A 13,825-nucleotide genomic window follows, 5' to 3' on the forward strand; every position below is an offset into this window, starting at 1 on the left:
GTATGATAGACAAATTACACGAGGCCAGAGAGCTACAATTAGCTCAAGTTGCCGAAGGCTTTCTTTTTCTATTACTTGAAGGAAAAACACTGATTTGTCCTACGTGAGTGCTCGCAGTCTCCGCCAGGTTGGCGTGGTGCTGTGCTGGCGCTGCACCTCTGCGAGAAGAGCAGCAAATGGTAAAACAATCAGTCTGCAGAGCTGCATTTTTCTGGAAGTCATACTTTTCTTAGCAACAATCGCCAGAGGATGTCAGAGTCCAGGAATTAAAAAAGAAATCATTGCTGCTGTTCCAAACAACTGAAACAAGTGTGAGGTTGCGCCACCAGTCAAGAGCTACACAAAGAAAGCCGTGGTTGCGAAAAGCTTTTCAAGCATCATAATACTACTGCTGGCTGCCTAAGCCCAGATACCTTTCAGAGAGTCTTCTTATCTCTGCTTCCCAGCATTTTGGCTGCAGACCAGAGGGATTTCGCTTTATTAGAGTTCTCGTATTTCTTCTGGCTTGTGATGATGTGATTACTCTCTTCTTATTATAAAATGCTTTACTCTGGGTAGTTCCTTCTTGCTTGAGTGACAGTCTTGATGCTTGAGAGGGCAGAAACAATTTCTGTCTTTACGATTTTTATCCTTTTTAATTATTCTATGCATCCAAAAGCCAGGAAAGTTGCTATTCTGTATTACGTAAGAAGGAATTGTGACATTTTCATCTTATTTTGACACTATGAAGTGATCCAGACTGTATTTCTTCCTCCTATGCTTTAGTGTAAGACATGGATAATTTAGGCAGCCATAGGAAGCTTTACAATTTCAGACAATTTAGGAAGATTTTCCAAAAATCAAAAGGCTTTCTTCACCAGAGATGGTCTGAATCATCCTATGTAGGTCCACGGCTCTGTCCACTGAGTACTTTGGGGAGGAAAGGTTCTTTTTTGGATCTTCTGAGTCATAGCTCTGTCGGATTCCTGAAGCAGCAGGAGGAGGATCAGACGGGTGTGGGGGCTGTAGGTTCACCTCCTTCCTCGGAGTAGAAAAATGTCTGGGTTTTATCAAAAGGAGCCCCACTCACCCTGACATTGTGTGGGAACTCAGTAGCCAGCAGAGCAAAGTGACCCCAAACAGGGCTCATCATCTTTCTCTTGTGGGATGTGTTCTCTAACAATCTGTAGAAGCACTCGCAACTGATGGATGTAACTCAAGTATGGACACGCTGTTTCAGACCAAGGGTGCTTCCAGCCCCTTAGCCATCTCCTGTGCTGGTGCCTGCGGAGCCATCCCCCCGCTACCCCAATGTGCTTTCCCACCAGTAACTCATCATTTTCCCAAGTATTTATGCAGCCCCCATTAAACACTTCCAGCTTGTTTTAGAGCCCAGAAGGTGACCTTGCTACACACCATTTTCTTATCCTCAGTGTCCCCTAATGCCTCTCTTGGAGCACAGTGATTCCAAACCTATGGCTTTTCTTACAACTCTCTCCTAGCACGTCTCACTCAGCTGGTTTGCCAGAGGGCTGCAATGAGAAGAACTTTTGCTGATGCAGCTGAGGAGCTCCTGGCTCCCAGTGGGATGAATGGCTCTTTCAAATGTTCCCTGCAGCTGGAAAATCTGTTGTGCTCACTGGAAAGTGACTACAGCGCTTGGACTCCTTGCATAGTTTTTATCTGAAGGAGATTTGGTTGATCTGTGACAGAAATGCATCTGTTAAATTGATATGTTGGCCTTTGCCTTCAAATCCTTTGGCCATCTCAGCCGTGACCTTGGAGTCTCATATGCTCAGGACTCAAACATGAAACTGTGGAGCATTGCAGGCACCTCCAGGGTTCAAGCACAGTTTAGAACACATAATCTGGGGTGGTATTCCCCACTGTTGGAAGAGGCATTTCTAGATTGTTTCTTCATGGCCTTCATGATCCAACTTTCCTGGTTGGAGCTGAGATGTCTTAGAATCATAGAAACATAGAATAACCAGGTTGGAAGAGACCCAGCGGATCATCGAGTCCAACCATTCCTATCGAACACTAAACCATGCCCCTTAGCACCTCGTCCACCTGTGCCTTAAACACCTGCAGGGAAGGTGACTCAACCACCTCCCTGGGCAGCCTGTTCCAGTGCCCAATGACCCTTTCTGTGAAAAAAGAAGACCACATCCACAGCCTTTCCCTCATCCAGCAGCCGAGTCACTTTGTCATAGAAGGCGATCAGGTTAGTCTGGCAAGACCTGCCTTTTGTGAACCCGTGTTGACTGGGCCTGATCACCCAGTTCTCTTGCATGTGCTTCATGATAGCACTCAAGATCACCTGCTCCATGACTTTCCCTGGCACTGAGGTCAAACTGACAGGCCTGTAGTTCCCTGGGTCCTCCCTGCGACCCTTCTTGTAGATGGGCACAACATCAGCCAGCCTCCAGTCCAGTGGGACTTCCCCAGTCTTCCAGGACTGTTGGAAGATGATGGAAAGGGGTTTGGCCAGCACATCCGCCAGCTCCTTCAGTACCCTAGGGTGAATCCCGTCCGGCCCCATAGACTTGTACCTGTCCAGTTGGGCTAGCAAGGCTCTGACCACCTCCTCTTGGATCACGGGAGCCTCATTATGCTCCTCTAGCTCCTGGGTTTGTACACAGACGGAACAACCCTCCTTACAACTAAAGACTGAGGCAAAGAAGGCATTAAGTACCTCAGCCTTTTCCTCATCCCCTGTCACTGTTGTTCCTTCTGTGTCCAATAGGGACTGTATGGTCTCCCTAGTCCGCCTTTTATTATTTATATATTTGTAGAAAGATTTTTTATTATCTTTCACAGACTTGGCCAATCCAATTTCTAGCTGAGCCTTAGCCCTTCTGATTTTTTCCCTACACAATCTCACTTCCCTCCTGTAGTCCACCCAAGAGACCTGTCCCTTCTTCCAGAGCCCATAAACATTTCTCTTCTTCTTGATATCCCTCAAGATCTCTCTATTCAACCAAGCTGGCTTTCTCCCCTGCTGGCTTTTTTTCCGGACCACAGGGATGGCTTTCTCCTGAGCTGCTAGGACCACCCTTTGAAGAGCTCCCAGCCCTCCTGGGCTCCCTTGCCCTTGAGTACTGTCTCCCATGATGCTTCGCCAACCAGCCTTCTGAAGAGATCAAAGTCTGCCCTCTGGAAATTTAATGCTACCGTCTTGCTAACCACCCTCTTCACTTCACCTAGAACAGAAAACCCTATCATCTCATGGTCGCTTAGTCCTAGGCGTCCACCTACTGCCACATCCCCCACAAGGCCTTCTCTGTTCCCAAACAGGAGGTCCAGGAGGGCACCCTCCCTTATTGGTTCATTCACCAGCTGTGCAAGGAAGTTGCCTTCCACGCACTCCAGGAACCTCCTAGACTGCTTCCTTTCTGCTGTATTGTACACCCAGCAGATATCAGGCAGATTGAAGTCTCCCACAAGAACGAGAGGCATTGATCTAGAGATTGACCGCAGCTGTGTATAGAAGAGCTCATCAGCTGCTTCTCCTTGGCTTGGTGGTCTGTAACAGACTCCCATCACAAAATCTACGTTCTGGTGGGCTCCTCTGATTTTGACCCACAGGCACTCAACCTCCTGATCGCCACAATCCATCTCAATGGAGTCCAAGTCCTCCCTTACAAAGAGGGCTACCCCGCCTCCTCTCCTACCCTTCCTGTCCCGCCTGAAAAGCTTATACCCCACCATAGCCGTACTCCAGTTATATGAGTCGTCCCACCACGTTTCCGTGATGGCAACATCATAGGCTCCTTGCCCTACGACAGCTTCCAGCTCTTCCTTCTTATTCCCCATGCTGCGTGCATTGGTGTAAATGCACTTCAGCTGAGCTGCCGATCCTTCAGCCCTCCTGAACGAACCCCTCCAGGGTTCGTTCCCAACTGCCTGGTAACTGGAGTAGCTAGCACCAGAGTGCCTGCATCTCCCTTAGCACCCCGAGGTGTGTTCTCCCCCACTTTTTGTGTGGTGAGGTAGTGGTGGTCCTCACCCCTGCACCCTCTCCCAATCACCAATTGCCCACGTCCAGGCTCGTTCATGTCTAGCCTGGGCTCAACCCCCTCCCCCTTCACATCTAGTTTAAAGCTCGATTTATGAGCTTGGCTAGGTTTCTGGCAAGGGCTTTAGCCCCCCTAGGAGACCCATGTGTCCCGCCCTTAGCGAGAAAGCCTGGGGGTGTGTGAGCCACCCCATGATCAAAAAAGCCAAAGCCCCTCTCCTCGCACCAGGCTTGGAGCCAGGTATTAATTGAATTCTTCATCCTGGCTTCCCGCTCCTCTCTATTTAGCCTTGGGATGGAGCAGAATACTACTTGTGCCCCAGAGCCCTCCATCATTCTCCCAATGGCCCTGAAGCCATTCTTGATGGTTTTGGCCTTTTTGTTTGCTAGGCCGTGATTACCAGTTTGGACTACTATCAGAGGATAGTAGTCTGTCTCGTGGACCAGGGAAGGAAGTTTTCTAGCTACCTCCTTCCCTGATGCCCCCGGTAAGCAGCAGACCTCTCTGTGGAGCGGGTCTGGTCTGCAAATGGGTCCCTCTGTTCCTTTTAGGAGGGAGTCCCCTACAACAATCACCCTCCTCTTCTTCTTGATGGAGGATGTTTTTATCTTTTTCTGAGAATGGTGCAGCCTAGGGAAGGATTCTAGGCTGGTCATTGATAAAGACATTGATAAAGACATAGGTCATTGATAAAGACATTGAACAGGGCTGGACCCAGCACTGAGCCCTGGGGAACCCCACTTGTCACTGGCCTCCAGCTGGATTTCACACCATTTCCCACCACTCTCTGGGCCCGGCCAGCCAACCAGTTTTCCACCCAGGAGAGTGTGCGCCTGTCCAGGCCAGAGGCTGACAGGTTCCGAAGCAGAATGCTGTGAGAAACTGTGTCAAAGGCTTTACTGAAGTCCATGTCGTATTCTGGGGAGAAACCTTTTTGATAGAGCAAATCATACCAATGTGCTCTTCAGGAAAAGGGAAAGAGAAAGGGAATAAAAAGCAAGGGAAATTGCCAGAAAGCAGAGGCGGTGGAGGGAGGGCAGGACGTGTGGCCTTTCAGTGGCCCTGCAGACATGCCTGTCCTCGGGGGCCATCCTCAGATGCAGCTGGAGGCTCACATCATATCTGCCGCCCCTTCCTGCCCTCAGATGAGCATGACGTCAGGCTCCTTGCACAGCTGGGAGTCTGGACACTAAGTGCTGTCTGGTGATGGCTACTTGTGCTCGATGCCTGTTTGCCCAATCTCATGCTATGCCTCCTCTTTTTCTCCTCTTCCCAGACCCTTCCATTTCCATCCTTCCTTTGCTCTCACCATGCCCTTTATACCCTCTTCCTATACTTTCTCTTCATCGCTCCCTTTCTCCTCTTACTCCTATTACATTATCACCTCCCTTTGCTCTATCTTTGACTCTGCCTCCTTGTGATATTTTTTTTCCTACACAAGGAACACAGTCCACCACCCTGCTGATGCTTTGCTTCGCTGCTGTGTTGTGTCTGTCTGAAAGGAAGCCCTTCACAGGAGGGTTCGTGTTGTTCCTTTTGGTTCTGTACAACAAAACCTGCTCCCCGTGGAGCCCTCTAGGCACCATGACAATATAAATAGCAATGACTGATGGAGCACTGCACGTACGGAAGAGGTGGGAGAACTGACGACATGAGACTGCCACTTGGGAATGTGTGTGGCCATTAAGGAAAGTCTGCTGAGATGTTTCTCCTGCAATTGCGGAAGCGCTCACTACTTCAGACTGGTGTAAACTCCCAGGAGTTACCCATTAACACACAAACAAGGCACAGAGGTCTTGGTATTTAAATATAGAATAAATCTATGCATAAGTGAGTTTAATGAACGATAACCGCACATGGAAGTAAACACGTTAGGCCAGGTCCTTGCAAGGTTTGCCCAGTTGCCGTTGGCCAAAGTAAACACCAGCCAAGGCCTTAAGCACTCTGAATTGCTTTTCCATACAGCAATATCTATCAATGTATATCTGTTGGCAGTATGTGACGAACAAGCTTACTATGCAGTACCCTTATCTTTCTTCCAAAACATCCCCACCTGAAAAGAGGTATTTCTGGGTTTCCTCTGGCATACTGGCATACTGCAGCAACATGAATTGATACACTCTTCCAAAGATGGTGAACCGAGCAGTGAAAGCTAGTCATCAAGATGTTTGTCTGCTCTGCACAGCCTTTACAGGAAACTTCTTGAGGTCTTTGTGCCTGCAGAGAGCTCTCCTAGATCAGAGGGGAGTGAGGAGACACAGGAGAATGAGGAGATACAGGGGGGTGGCAGGAGAAAGCAGGAAGCTCTTCCATCTGCATCTGGGAGCTGCTTCTCTTCTCCAAGCTCCTGGAGTAGGAGTCAAAGCCCAACGCATTTAATTTAAGCAATTAAGCACCGGCAGGCCTCTTATTTCTGGTTCTCTCCATCTTCTCTAGTGCCCACGTGCCCTTTGGTGATACGCCTAACTTGGCGTCCTGCATGGATGTCCCTTGAGAAGTGTATAGAAGGTGTCAGTCAAAGATTTCCTACATGCTGGATGTGCTGGGGTGATCCTCTCACATTTGTTGTAACACTATACAGTTCCCACCACGGAGACTGCTGCATTGAGGTACTCAAGGGCATGGTTTAGTGGCAGATAGGAATGGTTGGACTCGAAGATCTAAGCAGTCTTTTCCAACCCAGTGATTCTGTGATGCTATGATTCTATGATCGCTGTCACTCTGAGGTGGCAGCCCCAAGGACTAATGCATCACACAAAGGGGTTTTTTTTGGTGTATATTCCCAAGGTTCTCTTAACTCTGAGATCATTTCCAACCACACAGGCAGGCCGACTCTCCATTTTCTGTTGAAGAAAAGCCTGTCTGGTTTCCTGCGTGGGGGCTGCTCTGCAGCTGAACTTTGCTCAGTGACTGCACAGTTTGGATCGCCTGACCCCCTGGCATTTCAGTGCTTTGTTTTCCACCAGTCTCTGGGAATGAGTGGAAAGAGGGAGCTATGATGGAATGCTAAAGCTTGTGTTCCTCAGGACCTGCTCCTATGCGCCCTGAAGTGCTTCAGATATACCACATATGGCTAAAACAGGCTCGGGATGGACACTTGACTGGTCGATCGCTCTATCTTCACAAGCCTGTGAAAGAAAAACTAGCATAATAATCTAGAATAAACAAATAGGAGTGGGGTTTTTTTTCCCCTAGCCAATTTGAATATATTTGTTTTGATTCCCAGAAGCCCTTTTGTTGTACTGCTGGCATTGCATTTTGTGCTTGACAATGACTCTGCTTTGCATATAGGGTGAATTTTAAGAGCTTTCTCCTTGTCCCAGTTCACTTGAAGGCAGTATAAAATATCTCTAGCCTTTCTTTAGGCTTCCATTCCCCTCAAAAGTCCAGGTTGAATGTGCCTTGGGCAGCCTGATCTTGTGGGAGGTGTCCCTGCCCATGGCAGGGGGTTGGAACTAGATGATCTTTAAGGTCCCTTCCAACCCAAGCGATTCTATGACTCTATGAAAATTTAAACATAATCAGTTTAAAAGTTTTCTTTCTGTGGTATTTTAAGAAACAGCATTCAAGTAGTGCAAACATATTTTGGCCAGGGTTCTTTTTAGAGCATAATGGGCCTTGAAATACACTGTCCTGTCCAGAAGATGCTATCTCAGCCAGCTGTCCCAAAGAACTCTCTGTATGACATTCATGGCCTCTTTTTGTCATGCCTCTTCTTGTCGGTGCTGCCTCACTCAAGACTCAGCTCTTCAGAGCTTCTGTTCAGAAGGTGGGTTTCCCCCTGGGAGATGAGCAAGCCAGGCTTGGCAGACTGAATTCCCTTGCTTTCTCCACTCTCCAGGAAGGGCACGAGGATCACAAAGGGCAGGAGAGGGAGGAGAAAGCCAGGATATAGCAGGTGGGTCTTGAAGACCTAGTCAGGGGCAGTTCCCCCTAGGAAAGAAAGTTCCAGGTGTGGATACTGGAATGAGAAAGGTGGTTCTGGTCACCAGAAGAATAAAAGCAATGTTTGTTGCCTGCTGTCTTCTGGACGTGGTTAGTAAGTAACTGTGTTATTAATTTAGGGACAGAGAGATTGCGAGAGGTTCACTGACAACCAGCAACTCTCCGGAGTATTTCAGCAAAGGACAACCAATTGAACCTTGCATCTTTTCTAGAATTCTAATGTCTTGCTAACTTTATGATCCAAAATCGGTGTTGGTGCTGAACTTTATATTTTGCCTTTCGGGGAAAACTTCTTTTGCAGACAAATTCCTTTCTGCAAAATACAAGGCTCTTATGAAGTGAGAAAAAGGAAAAGACTTGTCAGCCTACCAAAATTCTCCCATTTTATGGTGGAAGAGGAGTGGAAACTTTGTTATCCCTTTTAAAAAAGGGGAAACCAAGGAAGGAGTCAGTGGAGAAAGAGTGATCCTGCAAGACTGAACCTATTGATAGCTAATGGACTTACCTGGAAGATTGAGGCACTGCAAAAGCTTATCCCGAGCCCTTATCCAAGAGCCTTCATGAGAGACTAAACCTCCACATTGTCCATCAAATCGAGGGGAGGGGGAAGGTCTCAGCTATGTTTTGACCAAGAAATTCCTTGCTAGACCTGAGAAATATTTCCCAAGGACGGTTTTGTTGAACTTGGCTTCTGTTCATAAAAATATTACATTTTGACAACAGACAGATTTGTCCAAAAATTTCCATGGGTCTCAACTGGAGACATTTCCTTGCTTCCCAGAATATGAAAGAGGTGAAAACAACCTCATATTTTCTAGGGAGGGGGGAAGTGTCTTCCAGTTCTGAATGAATGTGGCTCCACACGTCCACACCTTACTCACCATGAGTCCACTCAATCCGATTAATATTATTAAGCAAAATAAACTTCCCATTAAAGATGCTTTTGTATGAGATCAGGAAAAGTCCAGGACCCAGCTTGAAAAAGGTCATGAATGAGTTTTTGTAGCACTGGACGTGGCCCACGATGTCTGAAAAGAGCTGCTTTATTTTTATTATCTAAACTTTACATTCAACCAAGGGAACCTTAGCTATGCCATTCCAAGAATTTTTCCTGGAGCGGGCCCCTGTTATCATTAATACATTTATTGTAAAACCGGTTTTATTTCATCTTTTTTAACTTCTATCATTGTGAAGTAGGTCTGAAGCCTTTTCTTGCCTAATATATTTTTACTTATCTTAATAGGTTTATTTTTCTTTTAAACATTAACTTTAGTTTCATTCATTGCAGCATTCCTATCATAGAATCACAGAATAGTTTAGGTTGGAAAGGACCTTAAAGATTATCCAGTTCCACCCCACCGTGGGCAGGGACACCTCCCACTGGATCAGGCTGCCCAAGGCCCATCCAACCTGGCCTTGAACACCTCCAGGGATGGGGCAGCCACAGCTTCCCTGGGCAACCTGGGCCAGGGCCTCACCACTCTCATCATGAAGAAATTCCTCCTTCTGTCTAGTCTAAATCTGCCCCTCTCCAGTTTATACCCATTGCCCCTCATCCTGTCACTCCAAGCCTTTGTGAACAGTCCCTCCCCAGCTTTCTTGTAGCCCCTTCAGGTACTGGAAGGTCTCTCTAAGGTCTCCTCGGAGCCTTCTCTTCTCCAGGCTGAACAACCCCAACTCTCTCAGCCTGGCCTCATATGGGAGGTGCTCCAGCCCTCTCATCATCTTTGTAGTGCTTCCTGGGACCCATTCCAACAGCTCCATCTCCTTCTTATGTTGAGGATTCCACATAATTGGACACAATCCTCCAGATGAAGTCTCACAAGAGAGGAATAGAGGGCCAAGTCCCCTCCCTTGCCCTGCTGGCCACGCTTCTTTTGATGCAGCCCAGGACATGGTTGGCCTTCTGGGCTGGGAGTGGACATTGCCAGCTCATGTTGAGCTTCTCATCAGTCAGCATCACATCTCGTGCTAGTGTTCACTTACCAGAATGGCTGCTTAAATTTCATGTATCAGCAAACATGATGGCTTATTTTTGCAGTGTGTTGGTATAGCATCTAACAGTGACTTGGGCAAATGCTTTATGTGTGATTTGCAGTAAAATAAACAGTGAACAGAGCTAGCAAGGGTAGAATCACAGAATAACTTGGGCTGGGAGGTACCTCTGGAGCTCTCTGGTCCAACCTCCAGTGAAAAACCAGGGGTAGCTCTGGGGCCAGACGTCAGATCTTCAGCCCATGACAGGTTTGACTGAAGTGTATCTCCATTCTTCTCAGCATTATGGGCACCTTAATTTCTACGATTCAACTACCACTCTGCCCTAAAAGTAGTTCCTGTCTTCAGACCTATTTTTAAGCCATTCCTAGCTTTAAACCAGAACTACAAAAGCGACTTCTGTAGCAGCTGCCCAGAGCTCCTCAGCAGATGTTGTCCAAGATAACGTGTCTGCATGTCCACAGGCGTGTGTGAGCATGCCAGCTTGCTATCCCACAGGCAGGAGTGTGCATTCACATTCGAGGAATGCAGCAACCAACAGAAGACAAGCAGTGGAAGAAAACAGTCGCATTTTTATGCTAGATTTACAATTATTTACTCGCTTGGAAAAGCAAAAATAAGTGGCAAAATCAGGTTACCTGTATTGTATTTATTACTGTGTGAGGTGAAAACTGTTGTGCATCTCTGAATCTCATTGTAGATGTTAGAACAAAACCCTTCCAAATTTTTATCTTCATAACTTAATGTACTCCAGAGCAGCATATTGTAAGATTTATTTTAAACTTCTTTTTTTGTACTTTAATATTTACACAAGAATATATTATAATTAGCTTCAGTCCTTGCCTGGCTGTCAAATTTCTGTAGATTGTCTTTTCCCAGTAGAGGACAAAAACTGGGACAGTTACAGACTGCAGCAAATCCAGACTTTTAATTAGATTTAGACTGGTAGAAGCTAAAAGGCAAAATGTTCAGAAAAAAAATAGACTTTTACGCAACTTGTTGTTCAAGTTAATGCACTTCTTATTGTCTTAAGAGTCTATGCCCTAAGAGTTATGAGAAACAGGGAGTGCGGTAGGGAAATGAGGAGGGGATTTTGTTAAGGAACTGGTGTTAAGGAACTAGTGTGGCCAGTGGGGCTAGGGCAGTGATCGCCCCCCTGGACTCAGTGCTGGTGAGGCCACACCTTGAATTCTGGGTTCAGTCCTGGACCCCTCACTAGAAGAAGACATGAAGGGGCTGGAACGCGTCCAGAGAAGGGGAACGGAGCTGGAAAAGGGTCTGGAGCACAGGGGTTCTGGGGAGCAACTGAGGGCCCTGGGGCTGTTTAGTCTGGAGAAGAGGAGGCTGAGGGGAGACCTCATCATTCCCTGCATCTCCTGAACGGAGGTTGTAGTGAGATGGGTGTCAGTTTCTTCTCCCAAATAACAAGTGATAGAACGAGAGGAAAAGGCCTCAAGTCGCACCGAGGGAGGTTCGGATTGGATATTAGGAAAAATTCGTTCCCTGAAAGGGCTATAAAATACTGGAAGAGGCTGCTCAGGGAAGTGGTGGAGCCAGACACCTGGAGCTGTTTGAAAGATGTGTGGATGTGATGTCCAGGGGCATTGTTTACTGGTGGAGTTGGCAGTGTTTGGCTTATGGTTAGACTCGATGGTCTAAAAGGTCTTTTCCAACCTAAATGGCTATCATTCTGTGATTAAATTCTTTTTGATTCAACATCAATCATGAAATAAGGAGGACTTGATCCGATATGAAAAGAAGCGAGGATGACTTTGAATTGGAAGGTGGGGCTGTCTTTGTGCAAGCCACACAAATCTAGACTAGCCTAAAATCTGATGACGGATTGCTCTTTGAAAGCTTTATTCAAGAGGCCGCATTTATGACCACTTCATAATAAGCGATCTTATTCATAATCTCCCAATTGCCTACCCATTCATGTGCTGAATCACAGGCAATGGAACTTGTTTTCTACAGGAAGGACCTTCTCGTGAAAATGGAGCTAGAGGCAAATAAATAAAAATTTTATTAGTCACTCAAGAAAATTTATGTTTTTTTCTGACTTCCAGTTCTCCCAGTAAATTTCATAGCTATTGAGAATGAGCAAGCAGATTTAACATGATGGGGAGTAATGCATCCTTCTCTTTTATTTTTTCTCAGGCCAACCATTATGAAAGTGCTGAAGCAAACAGTTACTCCATCTGTCTTCTGATTGCTGGTATGTAAGTGAAGAAGAAAAATACATTAAGATAATATAAAATACTGTATTAGGGGCTGCTCTTGCTCTATCTCGCTAGGACTGAAAGCAGAAGTGAGAGAAATCTCACGGGAGCCTTTCCTAGTGAGCTTCCCAGTCCATTTTTGCAAAGTCAGGAGAAGCAGATAAGCTCTTCCTTTTTTCAGAACTCGGTTCTAAATCTGATATGCAGTTACAGAAGGGTTTTCTCAAATTGATTCATAGTAGGAAGTGTCCCAAGGTACTGCATTTTGTTTAATGATGCCTGCAGATTTTCCGGTTCCCCAGCAAATTATGCAGTGAAACAGCTTTGCCCCTATCTTTCCATTGCATCCCACTGAAGATGGAGACTGGGAAGTGCTGCTAAAACAGCTGCCCCCTCTTCCTAGCAAAGGGCATAAACTTTGCAAATGATGTTTGTGGCAGAACAATGTTATTCAAATCATCTGCAGCTTCTCCAATGTCAAGTTTGATGTGAAGTTGAAGTCATTGTAGACCTGGCTATTGAATAAGCAAATATTGAAGACAACAGTGGTAAATGTTGACTGGTTTGCATGAAAGGTTTAAAGGGAGTTATGAGAAATATTTGCAACCAAGAGTGACTGAGGAAATGACTTTAAAGAGGAAATAATCTCCCTGAAAAATGAGGAACTACGAGGATTTTAATTCTCTGTTTACAAAGTCTTCATTTGAGAAATGCGTGGTTTGGTTGGTTTTATTTTTGCTGTTGTTTTTAAAAACCGTTCTGTGAAACCCCACTGATTTTGACCCGCCAGTAACCATTGCCTGCTCTCATTTTCTCTGTATCTTATTTCAAGTGATAGTTTAACTGAAAAGGCTTAGACATTCGGCACTTGATGGTCAAGAGCAGTTGCTGGCACTCTTGGGGAGCCGTGGACTTCAATATCAGAGATCTCCAGAGGTGCTTTCAGAGTGCTGCCAAACACAAAACTCTGGACTCTGTTAGGCCAGAGTCATTTTTCAAAGTCTAATCTGTCATTTGTTTTGTAATTATTGGAGACACTAACTTGGTCTTCATGCTTATATGCTCCTTGAATTCTCCTCAAATCGAGGCAAGCATTTGTTTTCTTTCTTCAGATTGAGGAAGGATGAGTGGAACCTTGAATATGGTGCTTTATCCATCCCCCTCTACTGAGCAGAATTTTTATCATTGACTGAAACATGTCTGATACAGAGTAAAGATTATTGAGAATATCCAAGCTTGTTGACCATACAGTAATGCCAGCTTTCTCTTTGGATTGTTTCAAGTGTTTTCCTTGATCCATAACAAGACCTTCTATTTCATGATCAGGTTGGGAAATCTTTTGTTTGCCATTAAGACTGGGTCAATTACAATGACAAACTAGAACATTTCACCCAGCAAGCAGTGAGAAAAAGCTGGTTTTATTGTTCGGGGGCTAAAAATATGTCCTGAATTTGTCTGAAATTCTATCAGTTTATGGAACACTGAGGAAAGTCCATCCAATTCTAATTCAGAAATGCAATGTTCTTTTCTGCTTTCACTGAAATTCCCTGCGCTATAAAAATCCCAGCCCATTAGGGAATTAGATTTGAGATTAGGTACTTTCCTGCCTCATTGGACATAACACCTTTTTAACAGCTTCTCTAAGATGCAATTGGATCACCCTGTGTT

The 13,825-nt window shown here is 45.8% G+C and overlaps 1 long non-coding RNA gene across 1 annotated transcript in view; it reads left to right on the forward strand.

The window, feature by feature from the left end:
- LOC138723401 (uncharacterized) overlaps positions 1-13,825 on the forward strand; it is an 80,542-nt gene that overhangs the window by 46,385 nt on the left and 20,332 nt on the right. The window contains exon 3 of the long non-coding RNA XR_011337861.1: positions 12,096-12,153. This is a non-coding gene — a long non-coding RNA (uncharacterized lncRNA). The remainder of the gene's footprint in view (positions 1-12,095; positions 12,154-13,825) is intronic.

This window comes from Phaenicophaeus curvirostris, chromosome 8 (genome assembly GCF_032191515.1).
Source record: "Phaenicophaeus curvirostris isolate KB17595 chromosome 8, BPBGC_Pcur_1.0, whole genome shotgun sequence".
In the NCBI taxonomy this organism is placed as follows: domain Eukaryota; kingdom Metazoa; phylum Chordata; class Aves; order Cuculiformes; family Cuculidae; genus Phaenicophaeus; species Phaenicophaeus curvirostris.